Consider the following 10,827-nt stretch of genomic DNA (forward strand, 5'->3'; position numbering starts at 1 on the left):
CACAGTTGTTCTTGGTCTCATATACCAGGGCTAAAGATGAGCACTAGCTAATATTTGCAGAATATGATGCAATGGTTGTCTGGCTGAGAAATTGTTCTTCTGGTTGAGCACTAGATCTGATCTGGCTGGCCAGATACCTATCTTGTTCATTTCTCTCTCAAAACTGCACATACCACTGCAGAAACCTTGTGCTGTGTCAAAGGAAAGGCCCTTCTCTTTACCTCTCATTGTTCATTTGTAGGAGCATGGAGAGAAGAACACTTAGTGACTGCCTAAAAAACTGTCCATTTGCTTTCACACATTATTCACACTAATTATTCACATAAACAATACTTCATTTTGCACAAGTGTGTTAGAATGTATCGAGTGAGCTGAAATCTCTCATTTGAAATGTTGGACTTGTGAAATTCAGGAGTAGGTTAATTTGACTCTGGCCTACCATCAAAGCAGAGTATCTCATTTCCAAAACTGGCTGTTTGAAGAGTGAAAGAAAGGATGGAGAAAGCATAAGTATTGCCCATATTACAAACTTTGGAAAATACAAAATGGCATAGTCCTAATTAGACAATTTAAATGATGTTTTCCTATTTATGAGGGTAGTTCATATTCACATAGACAACTTGGAAAAGATTGAAAAGTACAAGGGAAAAATGCACCTGTAATTTTATCAAGTATTGCTGGTTCATATTGATGTTTTACTTTTGTACTTTGCATGCAATATGCTCTACATTTTTATTGTGATATAAACAAATACAGCACATAAACTTCTGGAGATATTTCAAGAGAGCAATAGGGAGTTTCAAATCTATACTTAGTATTATAAACATTAGGAAAATTATAAACAGAAAAAATGATCACCACAAAAAAAATTACAAGTAGTACTGTTTCTTAGCTGTCTTCTTTTCTTTTCTAAAATACCACCCTTTCTTCTGTTTGTTTTTCTTCTCACTACTCATATGCCCTGAAATGTCAGATTTCATGATATGCTTACTTCTTTGGCATGCATCGTTTAGTTGAGAGATGCTAAGAGCTAGGAAATCAATTCCATTTGACACACTTTGTTTAACAACAAAAATATTTTGTTTAATATTTTGATACCTGTATTTTACTTATGGAGAAGATAAATAAGCCTGTGTGATACAGTTGCCTCTCAAGTGTGGTGATATGCAGTGTTGATCCACTCACAACAGGATTCACTATCATTCTGATCTTGAATGAGGTTGGATGGTTGCTGGGGATGCAATTGGAAGCGGAACAGAAGACCCAATATGCCTGAGGCTCAAACTCACAAACCTGTTCTAACTGGTAAGTGTTCTAACCAGCTGACCTATAACGACACCTCTCCCTGGCCCCTCTCACTGTGTCTGAGCATGCCTTTTTGTAAAGAATAGTGGGGCCAACATGATGTATTATGTGGATGGGAATGACATAGAAATTGATGGGGGTAGCCATTTCCCAAACCAGTGCAACATTAGAGAGTACCAACCTTCCAGAGAAAAGTGAAACGCTGTTAGAAATGCTATAGAAATACCGAAAGTACATGAAATCAGCTACATATGTTAGAAAAACCACAAGCTTTTAATAAGTGAGATAGAACAAGATAAAACTATGAGTGTTTTGGAATAAGACAACATTTCACTCAACTTCAATTACACCATCTCTGCCCAGCTTATTTATTGTTGCTGACATTTGTAGAGTTTACATCACTTGATATGAAAATCTTACCACTCCTTCAGTTATTCCTCACTTTGTCTCTGCTGTGTTCTTGGAGATCATGATCGTTTGAAAATGACTTGACAACAAAGGTCTATTTTCTCCCTGACAATCTCTCAGTGGCTATCAGGACCCAGCACTCTGCTAGTTGCTTTCTCTTCTCTATTTTCTCCCATGGTTCAGAATTCCTGAGAGAGCTCAGTCAGATAGCCATCTGTATCCCAGGGTGAGGGGAGGTAGCCTTGTCTCTCCCTTCTTGCTGTGATGGATCTAGACCTTGGACCTTAGCCCTCTACTTCCAAAATGTGGAAAACAGACATTTCAGCTCCCAGAGCCCAGGAAGACTGCAATAATTATGTGGAGTTTGTGGGCATTTCCCAGATTGACACAAGCAGGAGACCCTGCCTTTCCTTGGGTCCAGACTTCTAGGCGAAGAGAAGTCTAAGCATGTACTCCTCAGGGATGAGTATGAATCTGGTGCCCACCAGAAGTTAGGCCCGCAAGAGTACTATGAAGCCCAGAGAGTAAATTGGATCTTGCACTGACCTACCTAGTTGTTGTGTAGTTGCCCTTGGCTACCCTTAATAATTTGCAAACATTTACCCAAACAGGCCAACCCTCTTATCTTTGTAAGGATGAAGGTGAGAATGGCCTCAGAACCTCATTTGGGTTTGAGTTTTAAAGTAAATAGCCCCTACCCCAGCATCAACCCCTGCCCTGGGGCCAGTGTAGAGATAATAATAGTAATTATAAGGAGTTATTCTAGAGAAAGGCAAGAAGTACAGCTGCTTACACTACATGGGATGTTTGCTTCTTATTTTTCATCTTGGAGAATCTGGTTTTTAATTTTGTTCAGTGTCTTAGTCTGCTCAAGCTGTAATAACAAAATACCATAGACTGGGTGGCTTAAGTGACAGAAATTTATTCTCTCACTACTCTGGAGGCTGACAAGCCCAAAAGCAAAGTGCCAGCATGATCAGTTTCTAGCAAGATCTCTCTTCCTTTCTTGTAAATGGCTACCTACTCCCTGTGTCTTCACACGTTAAGAGAGAGAGAAGCAAGCTCTCTAGTGTCTTTTTGTAAGGACACTAATTCCATTATGAAGGTCCCACCCTAATGACCTCATTTAAATCTACTTGCCTCCAAAGGCCTCACATCCAAATACCATCACATTGGATGTTAGGGCTTCAACATATAAATTTGGGAGTGTTAGGTAGCTAGTCAGAAAATAAGTGACAGGGGAACAAAGGAATAGGGGCCCAACTCTGTAATCATAGAAATTTCACTTGAAGGCCTTCCTTAAGGGCTTCCCAGAAATACCTCCCTTTTAGGGTTATAAATTACCCCAAATACTAGAGCACAAAGGCCATAAAAGCTGCTGGCCTAAACCAGCTACAAACGCATGCGCAGAAAGTACTGCCCATAACTTCAGCCTCAATATATCATCATTATAATATCATGACTATGCCTGGAAGTTCATGAATCTAATTATAACAGATTGAATTCTGGGTATGCACATGTGCACAGGCAAAGTTATTGCCTAGTGTCAATCAGGTGTCAGTTAAAATTACCTCGCTTGCCAATCACCTAGGAATGCCTTTGAAACCACCCATCATGGCCCAAATATAAGGCAGATATTCCGACTTCTGGGTCTTTTTTTGTACTTTTGGGCCCTTCTCTTTTTTTGGTGGCCTTTTGTGGCCTTTCTGCCCTTTTGTAGCCATTTCAGCCCCTTTGTGTTGGTTACAGCACTGGGAACATGGGAGGCCTCCTTAGGTCATACTTTGTCATTCTCCATGTGCCTCCTTGGGGCATTCTTTCTCTTTCTAAAATATATTTAAATAAATTTCTAAAATATATTTAAATAAAACTATTAAATTTCAATGACCTGTGATTCTTTACTGCCATCATTTGAGGAAGAACCAAGGAAAAATGCTAACTACATGTTTGCTTCCTCGTTATCCTTCTCTCTCCCCTCTACCGTTCGGGCGACACGAAACTCTGATCGGCCCCAAAGGTGACAGGGGGACACAATTCAGTCCACAGCATTCCGGAAGGCAGCAGTGTCATATACTGCCACACACATTTCATATCTTAATATATTTTCTGTATAATGGATAAGATCAAATATATATAACTATTATTGTTAATCTGGGGAAGGAACTATTACTAACTCATCAATTAAGGTTTAATTCACATTTTCCCTGAGCATCATAGTAACTTGTTAGCCAAAGTCAAACTCTTTCTAACACACGCATACAGGAAATGCAAGTGTTGATTCAGCTGAGAGTGTGCTTTAGAATTCACTACTGTGATTTTTTTTCTCATTCCTTTTTTAGATTCCACATAATATAGCAAAGCCAAAGGTATTTGTTTTTCTCTTTCTGACCTAATTCACTTAACATTATACCTTCAAGGTAATGTAGGGAGGACACAAGAGAATTAAAAATGTTAATCAAGCCACAGAGACTGCCATATGCTGGTCAGCCCTGCAGCCAGGCCAGGAGAACAACTGCCAAACAAAGGAAGATTTCTGCTGGATTACTATCAACCCATTCCCCACACCTGTGAAGGGGAAATAGGAACCTAGAGTCATTCCCTATGGCTAAAATTATGGGGAACCTATGCATTAAAGGCTGGGAACTGCCAACAGGCTTTTCACTCTACAAGTTCTTATCTTTTCACACTACATGCTATTCCCCTTCCTCACTGTATGTCCATAGCGAAGGAAATGGGTTAACAAAGTTTTTAAACTATAACTGACAGGTTCTAAAGAATGACACATAAACTGAATTCCCTGAACACTCAAACCCCCGACTCACTGTCTTTCCACGTCTGTCTTGGTCCCTCTCACTCCCTGCCTCATAGAGACCAAACTCGGTGGAGTGTTTCGCCTTCTCTGATAAACTTTCCTTTTGACTCTAACGCTGGCGTGTGTGTTGAGTTCTTTCTACACTCTCCCGCCAGAGGACCCTCTTCTGCTCTCGGTTCAGGGCTTGATCTCCCCCTTGCTGCTCTGTCTTGTAGCAAAGGTCCATTAATGTTGTCGCAAATGATGAGATTTTATTCTTATTTATGGCTGATATATATGTATATATCTCACATCTTTTATACCCATTTATCCACCAATGGACACCTAGGTTGGTTCCATATACTGGCTATTGTAAATAATGCTGCAATGAATATAGGAGTGCACATATCTTTTTGAATTAATGTTTTCGTATTCTTGGAGTAGCTAGATCATATGGTAGGTCTATTCCTAATTTTTTGAGGAATAGACCATAATGGCATTCACTATTGTGAAATTTGAACAGTCTCTTATTTGTCCATACTACAAGAAGTAAAATGTAAAGACAAATAAACCAGCAACAAAATAGTTGTAACTGATAGCTTTGGCAGTAAGCAGTTCATAAATTTGCTCATTGCTATTATTGTTATTGTTGTTGTTGTTGTTGTTGTTGTTGTTGTTATTTCTTATTGCTATGAACCTTTATTTGGTCTCTAGCATTTACTCATTCATTTATTCAATAATAAACGAATGGCATGCCAGACAAGTCTTAGGCAGTGGTGATAGAACGCAGAACAAAATTGACTCATGAAACTTACATTCCAGGAAGAGAAACAGACCATAAACAAGATAAACAAGTAAACTGTAAATCCTAAGCAAGAAGATGAAACAAAGAAGGAGAACAAGAAGTATGGGGATTCGGAGTGGGGTATGATTTGCAATTTTGGATAATTGGCCATGGAAGGCTCATGGCAAAAGTTACAGGCTCAAGACCCAGAGGATGCAACATGAACAGACGGCACGCTGTGAATGGAGATTTGTGGGGAAAGCCTTCTTGAAAAAGGAAATTGCCAGAGCCAAAGCCTTTGAAGGTTCTGTGTGGCTGCTGCAGGGGGCAAAGGAGATGAGCTTCAAGGTAAGGGGGAAGTGAGGCAGAGGAGTGACACCAGAATCGGAATTTTATTCATTGTTAAAAATTACTGTTTATTTTCCTCAAGTTATGAAGATAAAGACCAGTAGAATTAAGCATGTCAATAATTGACAAATCGCCTCTTAGAAATCCTTACATTTGAGCCTACCTTCCTTTCAAAATACCAAAAGTTAAAATTCACTGTTATTTTTTCCCCCAACAAACTAAAAAAAATGTTTTCATTTTTTTCTCAGAATCTGGCCACCAATGGTAAATGTAAGGAAGACAATTTTCAAACACCAAATGTCTTTATCTTGGAGTTTGATTCATATGAAAAGACTTATAATACAAAGTTATAATTAGCATCACTGTAATAGATTAGGGTAAATATATACTGATGAAAATAAGATTCCACTTGGATTCTTGTCATGACTAAAAGACATCTTGATTTATCGTAGAGAGATTGCCCAAGGCAGGGGTTAGGTTTGAGGATTGTGATAAATTAAGATTAAGCAACACATTTCTAGGTGCTTTGAGAATAATATAATTCTCCTCTCTCTTTTCTCACTCTGATTTAGTCAATAATAGTCTTTCTCAGATTGTAGTTTTTTTCAATCAGCTTTAAGTGTATACTTTTTAAAAATCCCATCTAGCTGTGAAAATGTTTGCTTGAAAAACAGCAAATTTAAGGTAGTACATGAAGATATCAAATAAGATAATATAGGCAAAAATACTTAGAAAAGAAAAAGTGATATTGAAATATACAGTGGCGAAATCATATTATTCTTTTAAATTGCTCACCTGTGTTACATGTCTTTGTCACCCATTTGATGTCCTGCTGTGCAAATTAGTTCTCTTAGTGGACAATTTCTGCTGGTAGATGACTGATGGGATTTGCTGCTTCTGGTGATATTCATATAGTAAGACCAGTTAGCTCTGCCCTTATTATAAATATAAAATTGTAATTTGCCATTAGAATTTTAGTGTATGTCATGAAAGGGAAACACATTATCAGTAATTAAAACTATCTTAAATATTTACAGTGGTGCCTTGCAATGTTTATGTAATGTTAATAAGACCAGGTTAAACAGTTTTAAAGTTTAAAAGTTATCTTTTATTATTTAAAATTTTTTATTTGACGTAATTTTAGACTTATAGGAAAGAATAATACAAAGAATTTCAATACAGTTTCACACCAGAATCCTCAAATACTAACATTTAATCAGGTTTGATCTCTATTTATATAATCTTTTCCTGAATTATTTGGGAGTAAATTGCAAAAATGATGCTGCCTTCAACCCCAATACTTCAAGGATAAGTATGAATCCAAATAAATATTTAAATATCCAAAAATAAGGATATTACCTTAAGAATCATATACAATTATCATAAAGGAATTAACATTGATGCAATACTATTATCTAACATCCAGACCCTGTTCATATTTCATCAATTGTTCCATTAATGCCTTTTATAGAAACAGAAAAGCTCTGGATTATGTGTTGCATTCAGTTGTCACTCTTTACCCTCCTTTGACCTGGAACAGTTTGTTAGTCTTTCTTTGTCTTTTAGGACATTGATATTTTGAGGAGTATAGCTATTACAGAATATCCCTCAATTTGAGAATAATCGTTTTAAAGGTAAAAACAAAGACAGTGCAATGCAACACACCCATTGCAGAGAAGTATAAAAGATTTATTAAAAGCCAGACCTTCTCCATGAAGATGCTCACACATTTTTGCCATTTTTTAATTCAATTGTTATGCAAGAGTCTTTCAGACCTGGACTCACGTGGAGGTCATAAGGTGAAAAGGCTAAGAGATGTGACTTTAATTGCTGTGACACTCTTCCCACCTCTCACCCTGCCCCCACCTACCCCAATCAAATTCCAATTAGATGGGTTGAAAGTCAACTTTGTTAGGGGTTGGCCAGTCCTCAGTGGCCTAACTTTCATGTTGCAGGCTTTTCAAAGCTACACTAGCCCTCCCTGATGCTGTCATCAAACAACACCAGACTACAAAGAGTTCCTAACTCACCATTCCTCCCTCATCTGCTGAGACTATTCAATTCCTCTGGCCTGCTTGCTGCTTTTAATGACCTCTCTACCTTACCTAACAATGAGTCTCTGGTCAGTTGATGATATCACTTTGCTGCCTCTCAACTATCCTGCTTGTGCTTCTGTTTTCAGTTCTCCTTACCCACATGTGACAATGGAAAGAAAGGTGTCACATTGACCTAAGTAGCAGAACTATGCTAGCATCAAATGGCATGTAGTAGGCAAGTCCTGTATAGATGGTTTCAAATACCTCAGCCCAGTCTAACTCGTAGGTGCTTACCTTCAAGGTACTCCCAACCCCAGTCTCCATATTTCAGCCAACAGGAAGATTCCTCTGCAGGCTTCTGAGAATGAGCAGCACTGGAGGGCTCAGCATCCTCCATACTCAGCAAAAGTAATATAAGAAGTGAATAGAGAGCAGGCAGGATCTGCCCCAGTTGCTGATGGAGCCAGCAGAGCCGTTAGGATCACACCATAGCTTCTCTTCTCCTTCCTCACTTTACTGCCAATTAAAGTTTAAGAACCAATGGACTACTGTTACTAGAATGTAAAATACACATCAAATCTGTACATGAAAATACCTGTAAGGAACTACGCCAAACATTGGTTGTGATTGTTTTGATTAGCAGGAATTTATAAAAAGAAATATTTAAAAAGAACCACCTAATTTTCTTTATTTCAGAACTTCTTGTGAGTGACCATTGCTTTTATTATCTAAAAATAATACTTCAAAGAGTCAAATGTTGTAGTTCTTTAAAATATTAATGTGGCATTTTAAACTAACCAAAGAAACAAAGACTTTGATATGAACCTCCACTATGAATAGACTGAAACTCCATTAGTTGTACTTCAAAGGATAAATGTTAATATTATTCTACCCACTCTGTCAATTCAAGTACTAATTAACTATTCAGATTATTTCCCTCAAATAATGTTTAGCAGGTATTTGTATTTAGACAAGTAGGTTACTGGAAATATTGTAGGGAGTTCTAGTAGTCTCTAAATTCTATTAAACTCATGTTTCTTATTTTTTTTAAACACCACACATTCTAAATACCTGGAAATCTTTTAGACCTTATTAGCATTGCCAGGACAAATATTAAGACAGAACCTTTTCAAGGTTCTTCCTTGAAAGGAACACCGACATGTAGTATTAGATACAAAGGAAGGAATAAATTTAACTTGAAGAACAAGTTGTATCACGCCAAAGAGCTTTCCATATAAAAAGATGTATCTACATCTTTCTATATGGAATGTATATATTTTAATATAACAATGTCAGAGATATTTCCAGAGAGAAATAAAATGATGCTTTCCCTAAAAGCTTATGAGCTAAGTTAAACATTTTTAACCAACCTCCAATATTTTCTATTCCCCACCTCTGAGATCTGCTGTTAAGTTCTTGTTCTAAGTCCTTTATGCAACATCCAAAAAGACAAAATGAAAATGTGGTCAATGAACATCACCAACCTTTAGCTCAATGGGCTAGAAAAGCATACTCATGTGGGTTTTAATGCTGACTTTGCAAATCATATCAAAGTCACAACCCAAGACAAAGTTTCAGAGCTGTAAATTGGAGTAATACCAGTCCACTGTACACATTGAGCTGATGTAAGATTTGAATAAGATAAATGAAAGCACTATCAAAGTATAAAGCAGATGTATTTTCATTACTTAATGTACAATAAGGGATATACTTAATTTTCTGTTTCTTAAAGTTCAAAGGATTAATCTACATGACATAATGGAAATAAAATAATGTAAAATCATAAAAACAACATGCTATGCAATGATATCATAATCCATGTGTGTTTTCTTTTAAGAGTCATATAGAATATGGGGACCTTTCTGCCAAATTTCTGTGTAACTACTGTAGAAGCATCAGTGACCTTTAAAGGAAGCCCTGCCATTTCCCATACAGGCCTGCACAAAGAAAAAGTACAACCTTTCCTTTCAGAGGAAAGAATTTCATGACACTGAACAAGATATGAGCAAGACTTGTTTTGATGTTTGAAATATATTACCAAAAACATTAAAAAAATTTAAAGCAGATACAAACAGACCTAATTTCCTTTTCCATATTGCTGAATTTGATTTTATAATATTATATAAAAGATTTTTTGCATCTACGCTCGTGAGGAATATTGATCTGTAGTTCTCTTTTCTTGTAATGTCTTTGGTTTTGGTATCAGAGTAATGCTAGCCTCATAGAATGAATTGGGAAGTGTTCTCTTCTCTTGTGTTTTCTAGAACAATTTTTGTAGAATTGGTGTAAATTCTTTCCTAAACGTTTGGTAGAACTCACCAACAAAGTTCTAATTTCTTTTCTAACCAAGGCCAAAATCTCAAGTTTTCCTGCTCATTGCAGCCAGCCTGCTCCCATAGAGAAGTGAACACACAGTACTGATTTCTTTTCAAGAATGGGGCTATTCTAGGGCAGAGCAAATCTCTCTAGACACCAGGGGTCTTAACGCCCCTCTTCCTAACAGTGAACAGGTAAGCCACAATCTTTCCATCTCCCTCTCTGTACCTTACCCTTAAATTCTCAACTGATATTTGGAGAAAACTGAATTTTGAATAGAAATTTAGAATATTAAAATAATTCGAGTTAAATGGGAAAAAAAGTACAAATTTTAATAAAATTAGGCCTCATGTACGAATGTCCAGAAAATTTACCATGCTCCTTATTCCTATAGTTATAGACCTGAGTCTCCCTAGTTTTGCCCCTTTCTATGTGATTATGCAAAAATTACTCACCTCCCTTAGCCTAAGTTTCCTAATCTTTGAGGAGTTTGCTTACTTGTTTGATTTTGATAAGGACTAAATGAAATTATGTAAGGTCCAAGGTACCCAGTAAGCGTATAGTAATTATTGGCTATTATTACAACTCCTTAAGCCTTAATTTCCTCAATGGCAAAAAGAGGCAGTTAGATTAGATTATGTACAAAATTGTTTTCAAAATTTCCTACTGCTAGTCTACGGCCATGCCACCTTGGATGGGAGACCACCTAGGAAGACCAGGTGCTATAGGCGTAAAAAATGAAAAATAAGGGATTGTAAACTGACAAGGTCTCTGCAGTCTGTGAGGTCAACCAAGGGTTGCCTCGCCTAAAAAAAAAAAAAAAAAAATTCCTATTGCTA

This window comes from Pteropus vampyrus, unplaced genomic scaffold (genome assembly GCF_000151845.1).
Source record: "Pteropus vampyrus isolate Shadow unplaced genomic scaffold, Pvam_2.0 Scaffold80, whole genome shotgun sequence".
In the NCBI taxonomy this organism is placed as follows: domain Eukaryota; kingdom Metazoa; phylum Chordata; class Mammalia; order Chiroptera; family Pteropodidae; genus Pteropus; species Pteropus vampyrus.